This window comes from Leptonotus elevatus, chromosome 12 (genome assembly GCF_054856555.1).
Source record: "Leptonotus elevatus isolate MCC_2025b chromosome 12, RoL_Lele_1.0, whole genome shotgun sequence".
NCBI classification, from domain to species: Eukaryota; Metazoa; Chordata; class Actinopteri; order Syngnathiformes; family Syngnathidae; genus Leptonotus; species Leptonotus elevatus.
Genome location: NC_141250.1, coordinates 14,289,845 through 14,304,395, shown reverse-complemented (window position 1 = coordinate 14,304,395; position 14,551 = coordinate 14,289,845). Strand labels below are relative to the sequence as shown.

The 14,551-nt window shown below is 39.3% G+C and overlaps 1 protein-coding gene across 1 annotated transcript in view; it reads right to left on the bottom strand.

The window, feature by feature from the left end:
- Positions 1-3,056, bottom strand: part of thsd7ba (thrombospondin, type I, domain containing 7Ba) — a 154,007-nt gene extending 150,951 nt beyond the window's left edge. Inside the window, exon 1 of the mRNA XM_086091736.1 lies at positions 2,941-3,056. The gene's annotated coding sequence lies outside the window, so the exon portion shown is untranslated. The remainder of the gene's footprint in view (positions 1-2,940) is intronic.
- Between the last annotated feature and the right edge of the window lie 11,495 nt (positions 3,057-14,551).

The following is a 14,551-nucleotide window of genomic DNA, read 5'->3' as shown; positions in this document are numbered from 1 at the left end:
GTATATCTATTTGAATGTTCATATCGCTGGCGTTGGGATGAAACCTTGTACCGCCAAAATGGTCACTTTTTAGGAGACCCCAAAAATGGCATGTTTGTAAAACCATTAAACATTCCATCCTTAAAGAGAGTCAATTTCAATCATTAGTTTGGAAAATGTGTAAAAAGAACACCCACGTGTGTGGAATGGAATGATCGATAGCACAGATTTTTGTTTGTATTTTTTATATGAATTTTACCAAATTGTGACTTATGAGATTTGGACCTGATGCCAGCTCGATGTGTTGCTAAATATTAGTAAAGTAAGTCATATTTGTATAAATGCTGAAATGCCGAATGACAAAAAACAAACGATAATGAATGAGGTGGAATGCTGTTGAAATGTGAATGTATGTTGAATGCTATTGAATGATACGGAATGATATTGAATGATATCCCCAACTCGAACCCATTACCTAGAAATGAGTGGGTAATTTTGTTGGTGAAACATTTGCAATGTAAAAGGTGAAGAATGTGGAATTGTTTTCTATGTGGGAATTTGGGTAATGATGCAACTTGATCACAGGGTGATTTAATAAATGTCCCATTCAAAATAAATGTGGATTTTTGGGGTGCAAAATATTGAATTGTGGGAAAACTGTGAAAGTTAGGAATGAGAAAAATAATAGCTCGTGAAGTGTGAATTTTTTAAATAGGTTTAAGTTAGAATGTTTTAAATCGGTCGAGAAATGTAGAAGCAGTAGTGCAGCAAAAAAAATGGTGGAATATAAAAATAAAGGCAGAATAACATCAAATTGTAATCAAAATATTGTCATGTAAATGGGAAACACTGCCACCATCCAATTTTGTTGATTAATTTCTGTTTGTCTTTTTCCTGTATTTTTTTTTTACTTCATTCGTTCATTCATTCATTCAACTTGATTTCCTGCCCTTCTGTGTTTTCCGCTGCCGTTATTCCTTGGTGTAACCACAAAAGTTTAACCTGACAACAGAACACATTACTGATCAGTCAGAGGCCATGGACAAAATTGTTCTAGCCTGCTGCTCGACTGCAAACGTCCTCGTATTGCTATGTGTGTGGGTGGGCATTTCTCTAGTGAAAAGGTTTTTGAAAAAGTGAACCCTTATGTGAAAAGAAAATTAATTGCAGACACATTATTCATTCAATGCTTGTGAGATTAATAACCAGATCTAATGGCGCTTGGCAGTCAGCACACGAAGATACCAAGGTTTGCATAAGGAAAGAGTGATCTAATATGATTTTTTCCTAGTGATGTGTGCTTATATGCAGTATCAGCCTTAACTAGCTAGCTAGGATAATCAGCGATCATATTCAGCAACGTGAGCTTTTAGATAATTTTGTGTTTTGTTTACGTCCTTCTGAAAGCATACCGGTGCACTCAAAGTCACATACTGATGGTGGACACTGTCACTCAGGTGTCACAGCACTCATCAGGAGCCATTATGGGGTCACTGCTCAGCTGAAGGACACTTGAATGTAGTCTGAGGCAGGGACAGAATTAAAATCCTTCTTCTCAAACTACTGAATCATTCCCCAACCAGGGTTTTCTCATTTATATTAGCAACACACATAATTATCATACATAAGTTTGTGGAGAATAGCTGGGCGGTAGTGTTGTGACTTTGTTTTGGGTTGGCTCATGGGGTCATCGTGTTGTTATGGTCCTCTATTTTTCCTGTGTGATTGTGAGGTTGCCAGTTTCTATGCAGTTGCTATACTACTGTATCACTCTTATTTTGTCATATAGGCCTTTATTCTGTCATATAGAATTGAGCATTGACATTTTTGTCAGTATGTCAAGGTCTCTCAGCATCCAGCTCGCTCAAGGTTCTAAGTCAAAGTTTCTCCGTCAAGTATTTTCTTCAAGTGAAAATAAATAAATAAATAAATATGTACACTTGATTGATAGATCGATTGTCTCATAGTGACCTATCTTCACCCCCAACCCACCAAAAGTACTGTAGGTCTTCATATACAATTATAAAATCACATTTTACAGCATTTACATTTACTGACACCAGCATGCACACGCGTCAAAACACAGGTAAACAACCCAGGTATGACCTGAAAGCATTGGGCAGTGACAGCACACCAGCAAACATATTAAACATTAAATACTGTTTATTTTGGCCGGAAGGTAGGTAACCTCAAGATTGCTCTGTTTCTGTTGACAGCATTGTTTTTGCTTTAATATACTTTATTAATTTTCACTTTAGTTTAACTGCTTATTAGATGTGCCTGAATAAGTCATTGATAACTGCATTTTAGTGACACCAATATGATCAAGATTTCAGTAAAACGGGCCTGAACAAAAACAATTACGGTCACAGCATAGAAACATCATATGCCCAACAATGAACCAAGGAAGTAACTAAATTCCCCTCAGACTAATGACACACAGGTTAGCAGAAAACATGGGGGAATGAGCATTTTCATAATGTTTGTAAACAATTGGCACAAAGGTACTTCTAGGTGGCAGAATGCTGACCTGAATGGAAAACAATGACAAAATTATGTTCTTGGGGTTGCACCAACAGATATTTTCTAAAAGGTTTAGTTTCTTCTCGATTTAATTCCTAACAATCACAGTGAATCCATCGAAATTGCTAGCTAATGTCAGTGCTACCTTTTCACCGTAAAAAAAAAAAAAAAAAAGAGCACGCCTGCGCCATTAGTCTGAGCAACAGAAAAGTCAGTTAATTAGCCAGTCCCTCAGTGGTCCTGTTTAACTATGTCTGCATTTCCACCACCACATCAATTTTTGGTCAATGTACCCGTTGAATTGTAAATTGCAGCTGGCATTGGGTCTCCCTTTCAAGCAGTTTACTTCACATAGCATCTTATTTTCAACTGACACTTGGCACATTCAAACGAACTGCTATAGAGAAGAAGGCTGAAATCATCATTGAGGCCACTTACCTTGTTTTTTTTTTTGTTTGTTTTTTTCTCAACCGCTCTGCCTTGGTCATATAACGTGTAAGTTTTTTTGTTTTTTTTACTGGTGGAAGGTTCTGTCTTCTTCCACCCAAATGTATGTGTGGTGTCATGGCGAAAAGGTCTATGCTACAAGCACGGACCTACATTTAAATGGACTGTCAATGCTGCTACTCTCCGGTGGGAGAAGTGAAGCCACTGGCGGCCATCTTACATTGCCATTCACTAAGGCCGCCTAACTTGAATACTGTACTTTGATTTCTCCGCTGCGTTTTCACGTACACATATAGTTGTACCAATAAGTCTGGGAGAAGTACTAGGTACATTTAATTTCTAAGAAAAAGACTAAATTTTCTCGTCTTATGTACTGTATATCTCTGGGTGATACGCAAACATACGTCTGCATAATGTTGTCAGAACCATCAACAATCAAGTGAAAGTAAAACCCATCAGGGATTATTATTTTATTTTTTAATGTATTTTATTTTATTTTATTTTTATTTTTTATTTTTATTTTTTAAATCGCTGCGAAATGTAAACCTAACCTCTCTGAGTCACAATTCAAAAATACTGAGATAAATGAATGGTCAATCATGTAAACTGTAAAATTTACTCTTTGCGAGGCTCTTATGACTCCATACAGGGATCCTAGCATAAAACACGCACTGCGTTTCCAGCAGAAAAAAAATTACGGAAGTTGTCAGTGAAAGTGGCAACGAAAGATGGCTGCCCTCTGGCTTCAGCCAGACAAATGGGAGGAACTTCCAGGCAACAGGTGAAACTAATGAACTCATCTCAAACAAGCCAAGTGAGACAAATAAAAAGACACAGCCACACATCCGATTTGTATCAAATTTCTACCCACGCGATCAAGGCCTAATTCCAATCTGTCAAAGATATAAAGGCTATGTATTAAGCCTTTATATCTTTGCCAGATTTATAGTGGTGTGTTGTTTTACAATTTACACAGATTAAACATTTTATTTGGCTTCCTTAGTTAACTGTGGAGTTAATTAAATTAAATTAATAGCTGACAAGTGTCATATCATTGAACTGCTTGTAATTTGGGTTGATAGAACCAACCAATTTTAGATTAGAGGATTAGAGATTAGCAAAGACATAAATATATAAATAGCGTGTGGTGAATGTCTGGTTTCTTGGCTTTCCGAAGCTACAGGAACAAGACTGATGGGTTGAGGTTTTGGGGTGTGAGCGGATACTTTTGCATATTCATTAAGAAGTAAAACCAGATCAATCAAAGAAAGGTGCTTCCAGAAGTTTCTTCATGATTCGAATGCAAGCCATGAGAGACATCCAAATTCAAAGCCGTTCTCATTTGGCGAGTTGAAAAATGAAATCTGTTTTGCAAATGAAATTTAATGTGGGCATTTTTACAGCTACATATTGTAGTGTATTAGGCAAAGGTGTTCATTACCCGTCTGTACAATAATTGCTGCTAATTACAAACACTGTTTCTCACGACAAGTGTATCTTATAATGGTGTTTGCTACTGCGTCCCGTGCACCAAATGTGTCTGATATTTGTAAATAAATAGGCGTACATGTGGGGAATAATTAACAAGCTCTCCCTTGGAGCTGCAAATAGATGTCAAGCCAGTGCAGAAAATACAAAATGACAGATAATATATTTTTTGGACAAAGTTGACACTAAACAGCATTGTTAGCATAAACGCCAGCAGTGTTGCCACCTTAATTCCAAAAATGTTTTCCTGTAGAGCTAGTCTTCACTCGTGCATACAGCAAAAATAACCGCAAACGCTGCTGCAACGAGGAGAGCCGAGCCAACTCAGCAAGCAGTAAGCATAAACACCCCAGTTGATTATTTTTCATGGAGCAACAGCAATCAGAAGAACAAACAGGCGACAATATGATGTTGTCAACAACATCCACAAGCAGTGTCAAATAATGAAATGAAGCAATAAAAGAGCCCGTACTGAATAGAAACATCACTATAACAGGAAAATTGATTGTTCCAGTTAAAAAAATAATAATACTTAAGTGGTCATATTTTCGTCACCTAAATTAAGTCAAAAGTCTTTGCTGCCACTTCAGTGAAGCAAAAAAGCTATTTGTCCTCACGACATCTGCAAGAAATCCCCGACGATTAAATGAACACATGAGCAGCAAAGCACTGCGCATATTGCTGTTTAATATGCATTTGAAAACAAAGACTTTGTGCCAATTATACAGCGGCTTAGAAACACCGCATACCTAAGCCAACAAACCGCTAGACACAGACAGAGCTTCCCAAGTCATTCATTTCCTGTTTTGTCATGTCAATTACTGGAAATGTTGAAATAATGTATATTTTGTTTTATTGTAGGTACAATTACTACTTTATGCTCCTTCAAATAAAGGCATTTTGAAGCAGCAATTAACGAATAACCGTAATTACATCGTATGTTAGACAGGAACAAAATCCCCTAAAGATGTTCGTGATAATGAATTGCACAACAATAAACAAAGTCAAACAGTATTTCAAAATTACAATGCTAATTTTGCAAGTGTCGCTTGTCAAGAGTGACAAGAAATCTTAATTGTGCAGGTGTATATTAACATGTTTCACACAACATGAGGTAAATGAGCAAAAGTTCAGAATCAAAGCACGCAAAATTAGTTGTAATAGCCCATGTCTGTTTTACTATATGTTTAAGTGAGACACTAAACCTTTTCATACATATACTGTACTAGAAGAAGCATAATGTACGTAACTTTCCAGTGAATTGCACTTGTTTCTCTTCCGGGGCAAAATTATTCAAACACACGACAAACAAATGCTTTAGATACGGTACTACTCCGACTTGAAATTATTGCATCCACGGTCTGTGGTGAGGAAATGTGTAATAATGACTGTCAATGATGAAGTCATATTCATGAGTCATTTATAGTGCTCTCAGCTTGTTGGAAAGTATTAGCGATGGTTAAACGTTTTCACAAATCTTGAGATGTCATCAGACCAATGGATTTACATTTTATATTCAAACAAGCGAAATTTAACGGTTTATATTTCTACTGCACTTTGACCTGCACACAGTCTGTAAGTCAGAATGGTTTTGTGAAAGAGACATCCTTACTGTCAAACATCTCAATATATTACGCTCATATTCCACATGATGCGGTACATCAATTGAATTGTCTCTTCTCTTTAAGCGCTGCTGTATAAAACACGTTTTCATTGGTTGTTTGGGAAATGTTTAACAGAAAATGCGGGAGGACGCGACAAATTAGGTTATACAGTATACGGGCACCTAAAACAAGCAGTGGAAATTCTACTGAGCCGTCAAGTTATCCAAATTCATTGATCAATCTTCCTGGTGTATTGAATGAAGTCACTTCTGATGTTGTCATTCTCATTCCAGTTCTGTTTTTAATTGGCCTGAAAATGAACTTTATATTGATTCTTTTATCAATTCTCATAGTGTGAGTGAATGAAATAATACAAATGATATATCATTGCTTGTACAGTATATGATCATGCAAACGATGCTTCTATATATTGCTGTGTGACCTGGACATCCCAATATAATTAATCAAATATAGTTCAGAACCAAAATACACTTCTTGCGTGTGACATCATCACTCATTTATGGCATAAGAGGAACTGATAAGTGGATTCATCAAGCAAGCGAACAAACGATTTCTACTGGGAACCGGTTCTTAAAAAGAATCATTTTTCGATTCTCACCCCTACTTCAAAAACATGACTAAAGTCACTTCTTTTCATGGACACACGCTTACATAACAGACACAAGCTGGTAAAGTTATACAGACAGTGGTTAGTCTCGCTTTAATACACAAAGCTGGATCTAATCATAGGTGACATTTAAGAATACCTGTTCATCGATCAGTCAGAACTTGTCACCATTGTCACCTCCATATTCAAATTACACTGTTCAAAAACCTTGGATAAAAATCTCATGTGTTGACTGTTTCATGTCCTCGATTATTGCATTTTTGATAGACTACTTTGGTTTGATACATTTCCAACTTTCCTATTGTGGCATAATTGGCTGAGCTTGTGATATCCCTCCAGAGTTCTTGTCTTTCTCTTCTGACACCCCCCTGCCAAACCATTCTTCTTTTATTTTTTAAGCGTAATGTAAGCAGGAATAATTGGATATTTTTCTCCATGCTTTCTTGATTTCAAATAAATCTTCCATCGACAGGATAGCAATACTTTATCTGGAAATGACTGTGTAGAGCTATCCAATTTCCACATTGATTTAATTGAGATGGTAATTAGTCAATAAAGAAGAGTTTCCTTAGGCAGCATTGTTTTCCCATCTATGAACTGGAGAATTGTTGTCTCCTACTACGTACTTTGAGTCACACTGCAATAACAATTGCCAGGCATCCATTCTTGAGGCCTTTTCCCATCGAGCGATAAGTAACAAGGAGACAACTCGTACTATATCTCAATGATGAGTGACAAACTGAAATGCTACAGCCCGAATCCAAACGTAACAATGGCAACAATCAAATAAATTCACCTGGTGTCAAGGGGGCTCAGAGCAGCTCCGCCTCGCCTCTGAATGGTCTTTAACATTAAAAGATTCACTCGCACGCCGGCTGGTTTCTGATTGTGTTTTATTGCGTTTATCTTGAAACTGTCCTTTCTGAACCCTAATCAAGGCTTTTCATCAGGTTGCCTGTTTGCTTTTGAAGTAATTAACCTCATCCGTCAGCGTCAGCCAACATCAGCCTTCAGTGGCATCACTTTAAATGGCAGCAGTTACATTGTTACAACGTATTAAGCCACCTACCATTATTTTCAGCTAACCAAATTAATGCTTTCAAAATTACACCTCGGCTGCACGTAGCTTATCATCTACTTTCAAACAAGACGACATTCAACTGACATCTGACAATGACATGACCGATCAAACTCAAATTATACACCTGCTGACAATGACTTCCTCAAATTGTGTGACCTTGGACACCAGACTGCACTTTTCATTACGTATCAAGCCAATGCTAAAGTAGTCTACTTTCAGCCACAGATGTGCCACACACTCTCTCTCTCTATGGCTTCAAAACTCTCCAATTCATCCAAGCTGCTTTACATTTGAGTTCCCTTATTTTTGTATACAATCATAAAGGTATACAAGAACCAAATGCCAAGCACATCAAACATACTGTAACTTGCATATATCTGTAACATGACAGCAGCAATACTCAAGGAGAATATAGTTAAAAGGGGCTTAGCTCTTGAAGAGGGTCATCATGCCATCAACATAAACGCCCTGCATTTCAATTCTCTCCTCTTTGTTCCATAGGACTCATTCCATGGGGTGTGATGAAAACGTGGCTGCAGATAGACAGTGAGTAATTGCAGGCTTGGAAGTGTTATCCATTACAGCTGAGAGCACGAGAAAATGCTGTTCCGTTTTACATTTAAATAAGCACTTCTTTAATGTCAAAACCCCTTCACCTCACGACCGGGTTAAGAGTCTTTTAATCAGTTGTTGGCCAGCAAAGCCTGTGACTGATGGGTTTCAGGACACATGCCAGTTGTGTTTAGACAAGTACTATAAAACACTCAAAACCTTCTCACTAACAGAAGGTCTCACACACCATCTCACTCCTCATTTTCCAATACATTAAAATCAGTTCGCAATCATACTGCCAGGCTAATGAAGTCAATCCATCATTGGAAATAACCTGTTTTACATTTTCCCGGCATGGTTCGGAAAGGTCTTCCATAATCATTGCAGTTGCAATCACATCAAAATGGCATCAATCTTAGCATATTTGAAAACAGATAATAGCTTTATTTATCTTGCTTCAGGAAGCCTTTCAGCAAAACATACAATAAATGCAGGGCCGAGGTGTTGGGGGGCAGTTTTTTGAACTCAGTATTACATCATCTGCATTTTGCAGATGATCTGGTTCTGTTGGCGCCATCATGACACAATCTTAAACTCTTGCTGGAGCGGTCCAAACGAGTGGGAAGCGGTTAGGATGAAAATCAGCACCTCCAAATCTGAGGCCTCAAATTTGGAGACACTCAGCTGCAAATCGCTACAGTGAGAGCTGAAGATCACAGTTTGATGAAGCCAACAGAAAAACATCAAATTCAAAAGGCAGAGATGTGATACTGGGGCCACCAATCTGAACCACTCAACACTTCAGCTGGCACATAGAAATTCCATCATGAAGCTTATCAAAGGAATCATTGACAAAGGGCAATTTTGGCAGAGTCCAGCCCTCCAGACTGAACAAACCCGTATCAGGAGTATTCCATAATCTTGGAGCAACCCTCCACAGGACTTCCTGAGGCACATGGTCAAAGGCCATCTCCAAGTCCTCAAATATGTACATGTAGACTGGTTGGGCAAACTCCAAGGAACCCGCCAGAAACAGGGCTATAAAGCTAGTCCAAAAACCACACAGTTCCTCCTGAACCTGAGATTCGATTTCCAAACAAACCCTCCTCTCCATGACCCTTGAGCTTACCAGGATCTCTGGTCCCTCTTCTTGAAACGGGAGACCACGACCCCTGTTTGCCAATCCAGAAGTACGGTCCCTGATGTCCACATGATGTTGCAGAGAAGAGAGAAAGCTCCCCAACATCTGGTGGCTTTTGGAAGTCTGGAAATATCGCATCCACCATCGAGGAGCTTTTTAAACGCTTCAGCAACCTCAACTCCAGAGGGGAGGTTCAACGGTGTACAGCAAAATCTTACCATGCTATGTTTTATTTCTGAACTCAGTCAATATAATTTTAATATGCATTGGGAACTTGAATCTAATTGGCACTAATAGTAGTCATTGAATAAGGCAGGAAGCTTAGCTGAAGTGATGCATAGGAGCACAAGTTTTATTGAAAGTGTTTGGCTATCTAATCTTTACTCTGTACGAGTGCCTGTCAAGTCTGCATCAATATTTAAACCCCACTGAGAATGCAAAACGAGGACATATGCATATTACTTCAAAGTCAAGATGAATTCACAGGCTTTCCTTTTTGATAATGTCTGAGGATGATGGGCTGTCCTGTAGGGGCTCAAAATATCAGATTGGCTTCCAAACCAACAACAAACAAAGACTTTCTATCCAGTCACGATGTTATGAGCCTACTTCATACTCGTTCTGAAAACATTAAATAATGTAATCTACCTTAAAATTGTCATTTTCCCTGCAAGTTTCTTGGTGACCGACCGTATGGCGCATTAAGTCCTTATAATTATACGTTTCAACTGCTCTACATCAGTGGTGTCAAAATTCATTTTCATGGAGGCTCACGTTAGAATTATGGGTGCTCTCGGAGAGCAATCACTCTCTATATCTTATTGCAAAATTACACATGTGTTTGATTAATATTGATTATAGCAGCAATTGTTTGAAAAACACAAGGCAGGTATGCTTTTAACAGAGTGAAGCATAAATTGCCAAAATGTAGTTAATTAAATGGAAACCTTTTGAACTTCACAGCTGAAAGGTTCAGAATTATGAGTCAGTCAATAAATGTGAACTATACAACTGTGTTTCGAATATCCTGCCGAGATCAACTGTGTGAGTGCCATGCAGTTGAATGTTGTGGCATTTCTAACAACATATGGCTACAAATATCTTAATAGAATATTCTAATTAGGTGTCTTACACTTAATTCCAGAATGTTCTGTTTCTTGTCTTGGTGGTTAAGCTGATTAGCTTTATGTTTAGTGCCAATATCGATTGAATTGCTTGAACTCCAATACTGACTCATTCCAATGAGTGTTGATGTATGTGCTGTACGGATTTCCTGTCAGTTGTAAGGATGCCAATTCAATTTCCCTTGGACATTTTGAGAGGAAAAAATATTCTTGGCTAGATGCTATCATGGTCAAAAACTTGAGATGCTTTGTGGAACTTGTGATTTAGTTACTGTCAAGCTAAAGTAGCACATCATGTATTTTAAAAGAATCATACCACTTTTCAAGCTTTCACAGGCTACAAGAAAATGCACGGGGATGCTGATTTAGCCCATGGGCTGTTTGTTTGACCTGCAGTATGTTCTCTGGAGCTTCACATCCACTGAGCTGTCAATCTCACCTTTGCTGGCATTGACCATGCCGAGGCTGGTCCACCAATTGCATCTCTATGGAGGCAGAGAGTGACAGATGAAGGAGAAAATAATCTGATGTCACAAGGTGCAATAACGTGACAGAACATGCACTCTGTAAAAACTCACTCAGGGATTAATGTCAAGATTGACATCTAACTCACACAAAGACCCGACTGAAATTAATGGTATGGATTGTTAGATTTACAACCAGCTTTATAATTATGTGAAATACAAATAAAATGCATTAATATTTTTTACATCTTGTCATTTCAGTGGGCATTCTGGCACATAAACATATACATTTCCTTTGGCATCTGTCATGCTATATGGTTCTCGCTCTCTTTCTCAAGCCGAGCCTTGACAGATCATTTCACCTTGTGTGTGACACTTCCCGCCCACTGTAATTCACCATTAGCAGGAGGAGACAAACAAGGGAAAGCGCAGCAGTTAAGTCAAGGCAACGCATGGCTGAAAAACAAATGTGGCATTCGGTATTGGCGGGACTTAAATTCATGAAATGCCCTCCTACTGCTTCTTCAGTCTGCAGAGGCAATTTCCTCCAGAAACGGATGGTAGTAAATATAGTTAATGTGCTGAGGCAGCATTAATACAGCCACATGCTGTTAAAAGGCGACATGAGATACCGGGGTGATTCTTCACACAATTGAGGTGAGACTTCCTGAGCTATAAACTAGTCTTGGACTGGACTCACAAATAATACATCAAGTATTCAACGTGAGAAAAGAATTTATGAACAAAAGGAACCAATATGACGCATTTTATATAAATAACCAGCACTTCTTATCAATATGTGCAATTTGTGGCAATAATTTAAAAAGTATGTTAGGTTTGATGCTCAGAGTAGAACTCAGGAAGGACCAGAGAGAGAACAGAGGGAAAGTGGGAGAAAAGTGAGTTTCCAAGGTGCGAGGGGTCTTTAATGTTTCTGCTGGCCTTCCACCGTAGTCTGTAAATGTAGGTGTCTCTGAGGATTTGTAGTGTAAAATCTAGTGCTGCTAGCTGCTTTCACCACCCGCAACGGGTCCCTCCTGTCCCTCAAAGTACCGCTACTGAACCAACTTGTAGTTCATGGGGCTTTCCATGGTGGAACTGTAGAAATTTATCAGCAGGTGTTGCAGGAGCTGGGCTTGCTGTGGTTTCCTAAGGAAGTAGTCTTTCACAGACATTCCTTGCATAATGACAAGTTGAGGGCTGCGAAGATGTTGACTCAGAGGAACTTAAAACTTTCCACCCTCTCTACCTCCTCTCCATTGATACAAAGACTGGGGTGTTCAGTGCTCTTCGTTTTCCTGATGTCCATGATCATCTCCTTCATCTTGGTTGTGTTCAGGTCCAGGTTAATTTCAACACCTCCTCTTTGTAGGATGACTCTTCGAGCTTTGACGATGTCAATGGGTGAAAGGGAGAGCAGTCATGTGTAAAGAGGGAGTAGACGAGGGGACGAAGGACAGATCCCTGAGGTGTTTCGTATTTGGGATGATACTGGAAGAGCCGTTGTTTCCCATCCTCACATTCTGGGATCTGTTGCTAATGAAATCCAGTATTCAGGTGCACAATGAGCTGCCCATTTTGCTCAACTTTGTCACCATTTTATGGGGTGCCTCTGTGTTAGATGCAAAGCTGGAAACCACACACAGCATCCTCACATATTGTAGGTGTTAGCATTATCCAGGTGTGTGAAGTCTCTGTGGAATATTGTGTTTACTGTGTCTTCTGTAGACCAGTTTGTCCTATGCAAACTGATGGGGCTCGTGGTCATAGGGAAGAGTGTGAGAAAGAATGGGTCTCTCCTGATATTTAGTTATTACAGATGTTAAGCGCGACTGGGCGATAGACATTTAGGCATCTCACTGTGTTCATCTATGGTACTGGTACACTTGTAATTGACTCAAGGCAGGTTGGGACGACAGAAGCCAGAGGTTAAAGATATTGGTGAAAACCTACGCTAACTGGTCTGTTGATGCCTTAAGTACTCTTCCTCTCACCCCGTCTGGACCCGCTGCTTTCGTCGCATTGACCCTCCACAGTGTAGCTGATGCATGGTGTTGGGCGTTGTCCCACTCCGGAAGGGCAGGATAGGTGTAGGTTCCACAGCGGGAAGAACAGGTTCAGGGTGTCCAATGAGGTGCTGTTTGATGGATGAGGTGTCATGCTGTTGTCCTTTAACCTCTCCTGCCACATTTATACATTTTTGGGGGGCCTTTTTGATGGCTTTTTGCAGGGACCAGGGTCTTACATTTAAGAAGCTTTTTGTTTCATATTAAAGAGGTGCTACTACAGAACCATGACTTTCAGTAAGCTTCTGTCTAAATGTTTGCATGCCGTATGTACTGTACGCAGTAATAAGACTGGCCAAGGCTTGGGGAAGGAAGAACAATGTAAATTGTGACACCATCTACTCCTCCTCTGCGCCTGGTTGGGCCAGCTGACTTTAAAAGTGTACTTTGCATCTCCTTGACAGGAGACAGATGGTGTTTGGCAGAGGTCACCAAAGCTACACAATAATGAGTCTTTTCCTACTGGGGTAGTACTCAACCTGCCCACCTATTCGTAACTAAGGAAACCGGCAAGCATAAAATCGGCATGCATTATTACCAACGGAAGCTTAAAAATCATTTAATTTTAAAACACTGTTAATGGCTCATCAACCTAATGACGTTACAAGCTATGACAGAGTGCTAATGTGGATTCAGAGAAGCTGTTAAACTTTTGACATTTCACACATCCCATGAAAGGTTCCAATTTGATTTCACAAAAAATAATGTCTGAAAGTGAAGGAAACCCAGACAATTTTACATACTTCAGGGACATGACTTCACAAGGACATGCAGTACAACAAACAAAATCAGTGACCAAAAATCCAGCTGTCAAATTTCCCAAAAACCTTGATATCAAATATTTCTAATGTTTGATGATGAATATTACAGACTGCTAGGCAAGACTTATTGTCTTGTCAACAGTTAATGTTTTTAATTTCAAGCGTTGACAATGACAATAAGGTATATATGTCAAACTGGGGATTCAGTATCTTGCTCAAGGATACTTTGACGTGGTCACAATAGCCTGGGATCAAACCAGCAACCTCAGGGTTGTGAGATGACCACTCTATCACTGCCGCGCCGCGCCACGCCTGAAAGAGTCACTCAAAATTGAGGATTATATCCTATTCCTGGTAGATTGTGATGGCTGGTGAACGCTGAGTAGCAGAAGCTGGAAATGACTTGACTGAACTGTTGATCTAACATAGTGTAATGAAAAGTGACAGCCCCTATGCAGCATCCATTTGTGCCTGCATAGGTTTCTGCACAACATTCCATCACTGCCAAAGATATTTATGATTAAACATCGCAAGGCCTCAGATACTGTGAGCGATGATCACATTATGCCTGTCTAACCATCACACTGGAGGACCATTTGGGCAGATAATCGCTTCCGAGCTTTGGACTTTCACAGTAGTGTAGGGCCAACGTAAGTGGAAAATGGAGAAAATAGTTGCTGACCGAGAAAGTGT